The 10,924-nt window shown below is 39.3% G+C and overlaps 1 long non-coding RNA gene across 1 annotated transcript in view; it reads right to left on the bottom strand.

Annotated features, from left to right (window-relative positions):
• The window catches only part of LOC122447455, a 27,389-nt gene extending 16,718 nt beyond the window's left edge, over positions 1 to 10,671 (bottom strand). The window contains exon 1 of the long non-coding RNA XR_006271240.1: positions 10,529 to 10,671. This is a non-coding gene — a long non-coding RNA (uncharacterized LOC122447455). The remainder of the gene's footprint in view (positions 1 to 10,528) is intronic.
• Positions 10,672 to 10,924: the final 253 nt, after the last annotated feature.

Raw genomic sequence — 10,924 nt, 5'->3', positions numbered from 1 at the left:
ATTCCTCTGGGTCTTCCCAGTGCACCAGCCCTGAGCACTTGTCTCATGCATCCAGCCTGGGCTGGTGATCTGTTTCACCATAGATAGTATACATGTTTCAATGCTGTTCTCTCGAAACATCCCACCCTCGCCTTCTCCCACAGAGTCGAAAATTCTGTTCTGTACATCTGTGCCTCTTTTTCTGTTTTGCATATAGGGTTATCGTTACCATCTTTCTAAATTCCATATATATGCGTTAGTATACTGTATTGGTCTTTATCTTTCTGGCTTACTTCACTTTCTATATTGGGCTCCAGTTTCATCCATCTCATTAAAACTGATACAAATGAATTCTTTTTAATGGCTGAGTAATATTCCATGGTGTATATGTACCACAGCTTCCTTATCCATTCATCTGCTGATGGGCATCTAGGTTGCTTCCATGTCCTGGCTATTATAAACAGTGCTGCGATGAACATTGGGGTGCACGTGTCTCTTTCAGATCTGGTTTCCTAGGTGTGTATGCCCAGAAGTGGGATTGCTGGGTCATATGGCAGTTCTATTTCCAGTTTTTTAAGAAATCTCCACACTGTTCTCCACAGCGGCTGTACTAGTTTGCATTCCCACCAACAGTGTAAGAGGGTTCCCTTTTCTCCACACCCTCTCCAGCATTTATTGCTTGTAGACTTTTGGATAGCAGCCATCCTGACTGGCGTGTAATGGTACCTCATTGTGGTTTTGATTTGCATTTCTCTGATAATGAGTGATGTTGAGCATCTTTCATGTGTTTGTTAGCCATCTGTATGTCTTCTTTGGAGAAATGTCTGTTTAGTTCTTTGGCCCATTTTTTGATTGGGTCATTTATTTTTCTGGAATTGAGCTTCAGGAGTTGCTTGTATATTTTTGAGATTAATCCTTTGTTGCTTAATTTGCTATTATTCTCTCCCAATCTGAGGGCTGTCTTTTCACCTTGCTTATAGTTTCCTTTGTTATGCAAAAGCTTTTAAGCTTAATTAGGTCCTATTTGTTTATTTTTGCTTTTATTTCCAATGTTCTGGGAGGTGGGTCATAGAGGACCCTGCTGTGATTTATGTCAGAGAGTATTTTGCCTATGTTCTCCTCTAGGAGTTTTATAGTTTCTGGTCTTACATTTAGATCTTTAATCCATTTTGAGTTTATTTTTGTGTATGGTGTTAGAAAGTGTTCTAGTTTCATTCTTTTACAAGTGGTTGACCAGTTTTCCCAGCACCACTTGTTAAAGAGGTTGTCTTTTTTCCATTGTATATCCTTGCCTCCTTTGTCAAAGATAAGGTGTCCATGGGTTCGTGGATTTATCTCTGGGCTTTCTATTCTGTTCCATTGATCTATATTTCTGTCTTTGTGCCAGTACCATACTGTCTTGATGACTGTGGCTTTGTAGTAGAGTCTGAAGTCAGGCAGGTTGATTCCTCCAGTTCCATTCTTCTTTCTCAAGATTACTTTGGCTATTTGAGGTTTTTTGTATTTCCATACAAATTGTGAAATTATTTGTTCTAGTTCTGTGAAAAATACCGTTGGTAGCTTGATAGGGATTGCATTGAATCTATAGATTGCTTTGGGTAGTATAGCCATTTTGACAATATTGATTCTTCCAATCCATGAACACTGGTATATTTCTCCATCTGTTTGTGTCCTCTTTGATTTCTTTCATCAGTGTTTTATAGTTTTCTATGTATAGGTCTTTTGTTTCTTTAGGTAGATATACTCCTAAGTATTTTATTCTTTTTGTTGCAATGGTGAATGGTATTGTTTCCTTAATTTCTCTTTCTGTTTTCTCATTGCTAGTGTATAGGAATGCAAGGGATTTCTGTGTGTTAATTTTATATCCTGCAACTTTCCTATATTCGTTGATTAGCTCTAGTAATTTTCTGGTGGAGTCTTTAGGGTTTTCTATGTAGAGGATCATGTCATCTGCAAACAGCGAGAGTTTCACTTCTTCTTTTCCTATCTGGATTCTTTTTACTTCTTTTTCTGCTCTGATTGCTGTGGCCAAAACTTCCAACACTATGTTGAATAGTAGTGGTGAGAGTGGGCACCCTTGTCTTGTTCCTGATTTCAGGGGAAATGCTTTCAATTTTTCACCATTGAGGGTGATGCTTGCTGTGGGTTTGTCATATATAGCTTTTATTATGTTGAGGTATGTTCCTTCTATTCCTGCTTTCTGGAGAGTTTTAATCATAAATGGATGTTGAATTTTGTCAAAGGCTTTTTCTGCATCTATTGAGATAATCATATGGTTTTTATCTTTCAATTTGTTAATGTGGTGTATTACATTGATTGACTTGTGGATATTAAAGAATCCTTGCATTCCTGGGATAAAGCCCACTTGGTCATGATGTATGATTTTTTTAATATGTTGTTGGATTCTGTTTGTTAGAATTTTGTTAAGGATTTTTGCATCTATGTTCATCAGTAATATTGGCCCGTAGTTTTCTTTTTTTGTGGCTTCTTTGTCTGGTTTTGGAATTAGGGTGATGGTGGCCTCATGGAATGAGTTTGGAAGTTTACCTTCTTCTGCAATTTTCTGGAGGAGTTTGAGTAAGATAGGTGTTAGCTCTTCTCTAAATTTTTGGTAGAATTCAGCTGTGAAGCCATCTGGTCCTGGGCTTTTGTTTCCTGGAAGATTTCTGATCACAGTTTAGATTTCCTTGCTTGTGATGGGTCTGTTAGATCTTCTATTTCTTTCTGGTTCAGTTTTGGAAAGTTATACTTTTCTAAGAATTTATCCATTTCTTCCAAGTTGTCCATTTTATTGGCATAGAGCTGCTGGTAGTAGTCTCTTATGATCCTTTGTATTTCAGTGTTGTCTGTCGTGATCTCTCCATTTTCATTTCTAAGTTTGTTAATTTGGTTCTTCTCCCTTTGTTTCTTAATGAGTCTTGCTAACGGTTTGTCAATTTTGTTTATTTTTTCAAAAAACCAGCTTTCAGCTTTGTTGATTTTTGCTATGGTCTCTTTAGTTTCTTTTGCATTTATTTCTGCCCTAATTTTTAAGATTTCTTTCCTTCTACTAACCCTGGGGTTCTTCATTTCTTCCTTCTCTAGTTTCTTTAGGTGTAGTGTTAGGTTATTTATTTGACTTTTTTCTTGTTTCTTGAGGTAAGCCTGTAATGCTATGACCCTTCCCCTTAGCACTGCTTTTACAGTGTCCCATAGGTTTTGGGTTGTTGTGTTTTCATTTTCATTCATTTCTATGCATATTTTGATTTCTTTTTCGATTTCTTCTATGATTTGTTGGTTATTCAGAAGCGTGTTATTTAGCCTCCAATTTTTTTCCTGTAATTGAGATCTAATCTTACTGCACTGCGGTCAGAAAAGATGACTGGAATGATTTCAATTTTTTTGAATTTACCAAGGCTAGATTTATGGCCCAAGATGTGATCTATTCTGGAGAAGGTTCCATGTGCACTTGAGAAAAAGGTGAAGTTGATTGTTTTGGGGTGAAATGTCCTATAGATATCAATTAGATCTAGCTGGTCCATCGTGTCATTTAAAGTTTGTGTTTCCTTGTTAATTTTCTGTTTAGTTGATCTATCCATAGTTGTGAGTGGGGTATTAAAGTCTCCCACTATTATTGTGTTACTATTAATTTCCTCTTTCATACTCGTTAGCATTTGCCTTACATATTGTGGTGCTCCTATGTTGGGTGCCTATATATTTATAATTGTTATATCTTCTTCTTGGATTGATCCTTTGATCATTATGTAGTGTCTTTCTTTGTCTCTTTTCACAGCCTTTATTTTAAAGTCTATTTTATCTGATATGAGTATTGCAACTCCTGCTTTCTTTTGACTCCGTTTGCGTGAAATATTTTTTCCAGCCCTTCACTTTTAGTCTATATGTGTCCCTTGCTTTGAGGTGGGTCTCTTGTAGACAGCATATATAGGGGTCTTGTTTTTGTATCCATTCAGCCAGTCTTTGTCTTTTGGTTGGGGCATTCAACCCATTTACATTTAAGGTAATTATTGATAGGTATGGTCTCGTTGCCATTTACTTTGTTGTTTTGGATTTGCATTTATACAACCTTTCTGTGTTTCCTGTCTAGAGAAGATCCTTTAGCATTTGTTGAAGAGCTGGTTTGGTGGTGCTGAATTCTCTCAGCTTTTGCTTGTCTGTAAAGCTTTTGAATTCTCCTTCATATCTGAATGAGATCCTTGCTGGGTACAGTAATCTAGGTTGTAGGTTATTCTCTTTCATTACTTGAAGTATGTCCTGCCATTCCCTTCTGGCCTGGAGGGTTTCTATTGATAGATCAGCTGTTATCCTTATGGGAATCCCTTCGTGTGTTATTTGTTGTTTTTCCCTTGCTGCTTTTAATATTTGTTCTTTGTGTTTGATCTTTGTTAATTTGATTAATATGTGTCGTGGGGTGTTTCGCCTAGGGTTTATCCTGTTTGGGACTCTCTGGGTTTCTTGGACTTGGGTGGCTATTTCCTTCCCCATTTTAGGGAAGTTTTCAGCTATTATCTTCTCAAGTATTTTCTCATGGCCTTTCTTTTTGTCTTCTTCTTCTGGGACTCCTATGATTCGAATGTTGGGGTGTTTCATATTGTCCCAGAAGTCCCTGAGGTTGTCCTCATTTCTTTTGATTCTTTTTTCCTCTGTGCTTCATTTATTTCCACCATTTTATCTTCTATCTCACTTATCCTATCTTCTGTCTCCGTTATTCTACTCTTGGTTCCCTCCAGAGAGTTTTTTATCTCATTTATTGCATTATTCATTTTTAATTGACTCTTTTTTATTTCTTCTAGGTCCTTATTAAACATTTCTTGCATCTTCTCAATCTTTGTCTGCAGGTTATTTTTCTGTAATTCCATTTTGTTTTCAAGATTTTGGATCATTTTTATTATCATTATTCTAAATTCTTTTTCAGGTAGATTCCCTATCTCCTCTTCTTTTGTTTGACTTGGTGGACATTTTTCATGTTCCTTTACCTGTTGGGTATTTCTCTGCCATTTCATCTTGTTTAGACTGCTGTGTCTGGAGTGGGCTTTCTATATTCTGGTGGTCTGTGGTTCCTTTTTAATGTGGAGGTTTCACCCAGTGGGTGGGGTTGGACGATTGGCTTGTCAAGGTTTCCTGGTTAGGGAAGCTTGCGTTGGTGCTCTGGTGCGTGGAAATGGATTTCTTCTCTCTGGAGTGCAATGGAGTGTCCAGTAATGAGTTTTGAGAGGGGTCTATGTGTTAGGTGTGACTTTGGGCCGCCTGTATGTTGACGCTCGCGACTATGTTCCTGTGTTGCTGGAGAATTTGCATGGTATGTCTTGCTCTGGAACTTATTGGTTCTTTGGTGGTGGTTGGTTTCAGTGTAGGCATGGAGGCTTTTGGATGGTCTCTTATTACTTAATGTTCCGTGTAGTCAGGAGTTTTCTGGTGTTCACAGGTTTTGGGCTTAAGTCTCCTGCCTTTGGATTTCAGTTTTATTCTTCCAGTAGTCTCAAGACTTCTCCAACTATACAGCACTGATAATAAAACTTCTAGGTTAATGGTGAAAAGATTTTCCACCGTGAGGGACACCCAGGGAGGTTCACAGAGTTACATGAAGAAGAGGAGAGGGAGGAAGGAGATAGAGATGAGCAGGAGGAGGAAAAGGGGGACTCAAGAGGAGAGACAGAGATCTATGCAGTTCTTTGTTCCCAAAGTGTTCTCTGTAGCCCAGACACCCACAGAGATTCACAGAATTGGATTGGGAAGAGAAGGGGAAGGGAGGAAATAGAGGTGTTCTGAGGTAGAAAACGGAGAGTCAAAAGTGGGAGAGAGTAATCAACACACTCCTGAGTAAAAATGGGTACTGAATATTGGATTCTTAAATGTCCAAAATTGATATCAAATACTGAAAAACAAAGATTAAAAATCTAGAGTAGAGGTTAGACTCTTAAAATACAATATTAAAAACAAAAACACAAAAAATTTTAGAAGTATATATGAAGTTCAGTTTTAAAAATATGGCTTCTCCTTTTTTTTTTTGCAAGGTTCTAGTGAAATGAAAATGAAAATTAAGGAGTAATAGAGGAGTAATAGAGGACTTTAAAAGAAAATAAGAGAAAAAAATAAAACAGGAAAAAAAATTTTTTTCCTAATTAAAAAAAATAGTAAAAATATATGAAAATGAAAGTTAAGGAGTAATGGGGGAGTAATAGGGAATTTTAAAAGAAAGTAAAAGAGAAAAAATAAAAAAAAGAAAAGAAAAGAAAAACAATTTTTTTTAATTAAAAAAATAAAAGTAAAAATATATCTAGGAATTTCTCTGGAGGTGTTGCAGTCAGTGTGGGTTCGGTTCAGTTTCAGATATCTCCTCATTCCAGTTTACACTTCTCGATATCTATAGGCCCCTTCCGTTGTAGTCGGTGTTACCTACAGGGATTTTAGTCTGTTGCATGGGTCACTTCTGAAGCGGTTCCCTTTGTTTATTTGGCTTCTGTTTGCCGGTCTCTTCAGTGTCTAATTTCTGCCCTGACACAGGCGGGCGGAGGTGGTCTCTTGTTCACGTTCGCTGGTTCAGTCGCGCTGCGGGGAGGGAGGGGCGCTGCAGGCAGATATCGCTGTGTGTGGGGAGCACTCACCGTGTTCTGGCCACACTGGGTTTGCCCCGCTCACAGGTGTGTGCTGTCCCCGTCTACACTGCTCAGGCTCCCGGCTGCTCTATATGGAGTGGGCCCTGTGTTGCATGCGGTTCTAGTTTTCAGGTACTCCACGAAAGCGCAGATTCGGTTAGGCCTGAGTTTTGTGCCTTCCCTGCCCGAGCAGCTCAGGCAGCCAGGAGCTTGACAGGTGCCCTCTCCCCGGGTGCGGTGCGCCTTCTCCCCTCCACGGTCCCAGCCTTAGTTTCCGTGCGCTGGTCAGGTGCGTGCGGCTTGTGTCTATTCTCGGCAGCTGCCCTCTAGCCGCGACCCTCCCGGCGGATGTCGACCATCCAGAATCTCAGGAAGTCTTTGGTTAGAAACTGGGAGCCTGTTTGCAGTGTGGTAGGGGGTGCCGTCTCTGGGGCCGAGTTTGCCCCTTTCCCCTCCCCCCTGCCTCCTGCCTCTGGCGGGGATGGGCCAGTCTGCTAGCTCTTCTCTGGAATTGCTCAGTCCCTTTGTTCTGCGAATGGCCGGCAGTGTGTTCGGCCGGTTAATTTTCTCTCTCTCTCTTGCTATCCCACAGTTTAAGTTGCTATCTCATGTTAGCTCCCTCCGATTGCCCTCAGGGCATTCAGGCCCGTTCTTATCCTAAGCAATGCCGCCCACTCCTCTCTGTTCCGCCCCCACTTGCTGGTGGGGGATGCGGGAGTCTGGGGTACTTTTCTGCTGGGAGTTGCTTTTAGGCATGTAATCTGTGAGTTTTATTTATTTTTCCTCCCAGTTAGGTTGCCCTCCGAGATTCGAAAACTTCCCCCAGATCCACCCGTGTGAGGGTTTCCTGGTGTTTGGAAACTTCCTCTGTTATGACTCCCTTTCCAGGACGGGTCTCCGTCCCTAGTTCTTTTGTCTCTCTTTTTATCTTTTATATTTTGTCCTACTTTCTTTCAAAGATGATGGGCTGCTTTTCTGGGCGCCTGATGTCTTCTGCTAGCGGTCAGAAGTTGTTTTGTGAAGTTTGCTCAGCATTCAAATGTTCTTTCAATGAATTTGTAGGGGAGAAAGTGGTCTCCCCATCCTATTCCTATGCCATCTTGGCTCCTCCCCGCCCCCCAGGCTATCTTTTTTAGGCAAGAGACCACAAGAGGCTTTTTAAAGAAATCTGGGGACCTCCCTGGTGGTCTAGTGGCTTAAGACTCCCTGCTCATTGCAGGGGTCCTGGGTTTGATCCCTGGTCAGGGAACTAGATCCCCTATGCCACAATGAAGACTGCAGATCAAGAAGGCTGTGACTAAGACCCAGTGCAGCAAAATAAATTAAAAAAAATTTTTTAAAAATAAATCTGACTAAGCCAAGAGGAAAAGTCTAAATATACAGACAACAGGGGCTCCCTGTGCCAGTCAAGCATCTCCAGGGAAACACAGAATCAATAGGATATAGGTATATTTGCATTAAGAGATTTATTTATTTTTATTAAGAGATTATTATTTATTTTTATTATTTATTTATTTTTTATTATTTATAGTATATTTATTAAGAGATTTCTTAATAAATTGACTCACGAAATTATGGGGACCAAAAAATCCAACATCTATAGGGCAGGTCAACAGGCTAGAAAATAAGGCAGGATTTCTTTGTTACAATCTTGAAGGAGAATCACTTTTCTTGGGAAACCTGTTTTTTTGCTCTTAAGGGCTTCAACTGATTGGATGAGGTCCATCCACATGATTGAGAGTAATCTCCGTTAAAGTCAACTGAGATGACTTTAAAGTCAACTGTGAGATGTTACTCACACCTACAAAATATCTTCACATCATGTCTAGAATAGTGCTTGATCAAACAACTGGGCACTATACGCTAGGCAAATTGACACATGAAACAGTCCTCACATTCCCTGAAGCAACTTTCCATCCAGATGGGCCCAACACCAAAGCCCACCACTGACAAGGCCCACTTATGGAAGAGGCCTCTTAGTCACCCTTTCTAAATGTCCCATGCTAAAGAAAGAACAGTCAACCAAGAATCAGTAGACATCTGAGCAAAGTCATTTGTGGAAATAAAAATAAGTCAGGCAGAAGGAAAAAATTTAGAAACTATCATGAATATATTTGGGGAAGATAACAGAAGACAAGTCAATCATGAAACAAGAAAGAAGCTACTGGAGAAAAAAATGACTTCAGAGATCAAAAAGAAGCTCTTAGAAATTACAAAAATTATAACATAAATGAAAAACTTGGTAAGAGGTTTATAAGATAAAGATAAGGAAATCTCCAAGAAAGTAAAACAAAATGACAAAAAGATGGAAAACAGATAAGGGAAAGACAGAGATCAGTTTGGGGTAACTGATACCTAAATGAGGTTTTCAGAGAGAACAGAGAAAATGGAGGAGGGGAAAATATCAAAGAAACAATTCAAAAAAGTTTCCAAGCATTAAAGGTCATGAGTTTCCAGATTGAAAAGGTTTACCCAGTTCTGCTCAGGGGTTAAATCTATATCTACATAAAGCTACCTCATCATGAAATTGAAGAAAACAGGGAGTAAAGCCTGGGTGAGAAGGAGGGCTAGATTACATACACATGATCAAAAATCAGGCTGACTTCAGACTTCTCAACAGCATCAGCAGAGAGCAATGGAACAATGCCTTCAAAACTCTAACAGAAAAATAATATTTTTCTGGTATTAAAGAATAACCTGGCATTCTTTTCCCAACCAAACCTAGCAAACTAAAGGGTGCAAGGACGATATTTCCAGAAATGAGAGTTCTCCAAAAATTCACTTCCCAACCATTTTTTCTCAGCAAAGAGTGAAGGATATATTCCTCCTAAATAAAGGAGTAAATAAAGAGGAGGAAATAAAATTCAGGAATCAAGGAATGTAAGGAAAGAGAGAGGGGAAAAGAATACTCAGGGACATGGTGAGGGGAGATCTCAGAACACAGAGGGAGTAGTCAGTCCAAACTGAATAAGATCAAAAGGTCTGGGAGAAATGGCTCCAAGAATAAGAAGTTAATTGGCGGGACTTCCCTGGTGGTTCAGTGTTTAAGAATCTGCCTTCCAGTACAGGGGATACAGGTTTGATCTCTGGTCTGGAAACTAAGGTCCCACATATGTGTGTGTGCGCTTGGTCGTGTCCAACTCTTTGCAACCATGGGGCAACTAAGCCCTCACTCAGCAGTGACTGAGCCTTAGCACTCTGGAGCCTGTGCTCTATAACACAAGCCCACTTGACACAGTGAAGACCCAGCATGGCAAAAATTTTTTTAAAAAATTAAAAAAAAAAGAAATTGATTGGGCACTTGGCGTGTTTGAACATATTAAAAGGAGAGTTACACCTCTTGGAACAATTTGGAGACAGAAAACTAAGCAATAAAATAAAAAACAAACCAAGAAATTATCAAATCCAGGAAAACCAAAAGGTTGTTGAAGAAAGTAAAAGTAATCATGTCACTGAGAACTACTCGGTTCAATTATAAACAGTATTTACCTAGTTAAAATAATGTAAATATTAAACATTGTTTAACCAAATGACATATTTGTTTAGAGGATTTATATTTGCAGTGCAGGCCAAGAAGTGGGGAAAGAGCTAACCCCTTATCTTGTATAATAAATAGAAACACAGATAATAAGCAATACTGGAAAATCAAGTAATGGTATTTATTTCCATAGCATCCCAATAAGGTTATTTAAAGATTTAAAGATAAATACATTAAAAAAAAAAAACAACAGAAAGTTAAAAGGCTTGTCTCTGGGAGGAAAAAATTAATGGTGGAAACAAGGAAAAGATTATTGTTTTTCATAATAAGCTTTGTAGAACAGTTTGATCCTTGTCCTACACACACAATTTTAACAAAAACAAAAACTTAGGAAAAAATTTTCCAGAATAGCATAAAACCCAAACTCCTGGCTATGGAGTCAGAATCCTGGATTCCCCTTACTAGTTTTGCCACTCACCAGCTATGTAACCTTGGGCAAGTTTTCTAAGTTCTCCAAATTCTGTGAAAAGGGGATGGTAATAGTTCTCACGGGCTTCCCAGGTGGCTCTGTAGTAAAGAATCCACCTGCCAAGCAGGAGTTCGATCCGTGGGTCAGGAAGATCCCCTGGAAAAGAAAATGACAATCTGCTCCAATATTCTTGCCTGGGAAATCCCATGGACAGAGGAGCCTGGTGGGCTATAGTCCATGGGGTTGCAAAAGAGCTGGACATGAAACGACTTAGAGACTACACAACAACAACAATTATTCTCATGGTAACGGTACAAACTTACTGATTCACAGCCCTGCTTGTGAACTATGAATGAAATAACCCATGTGAAGTCTAAGCACTATGATTGCTACACTTAGTGTGTT

The sequence above is a fragment of the Cervus canadensis genome, chromosome 9 (genome assembly GCF_019320065.1).
Source record: "Cervus canadensis isolate Bull #8, Minnesota chromosome 9, ASM1932006v1, whole genome shotgun sequence".
Taxonomy (NCBI): Eukaryota; Metazoa; Chordata; class Mammalia; order Artiodactyla; family Cervidae; genus Cervus; species Cervus canadensis.
This window is presented reverse-complemented; position numbering and strand designations above follow the sequence as displayed.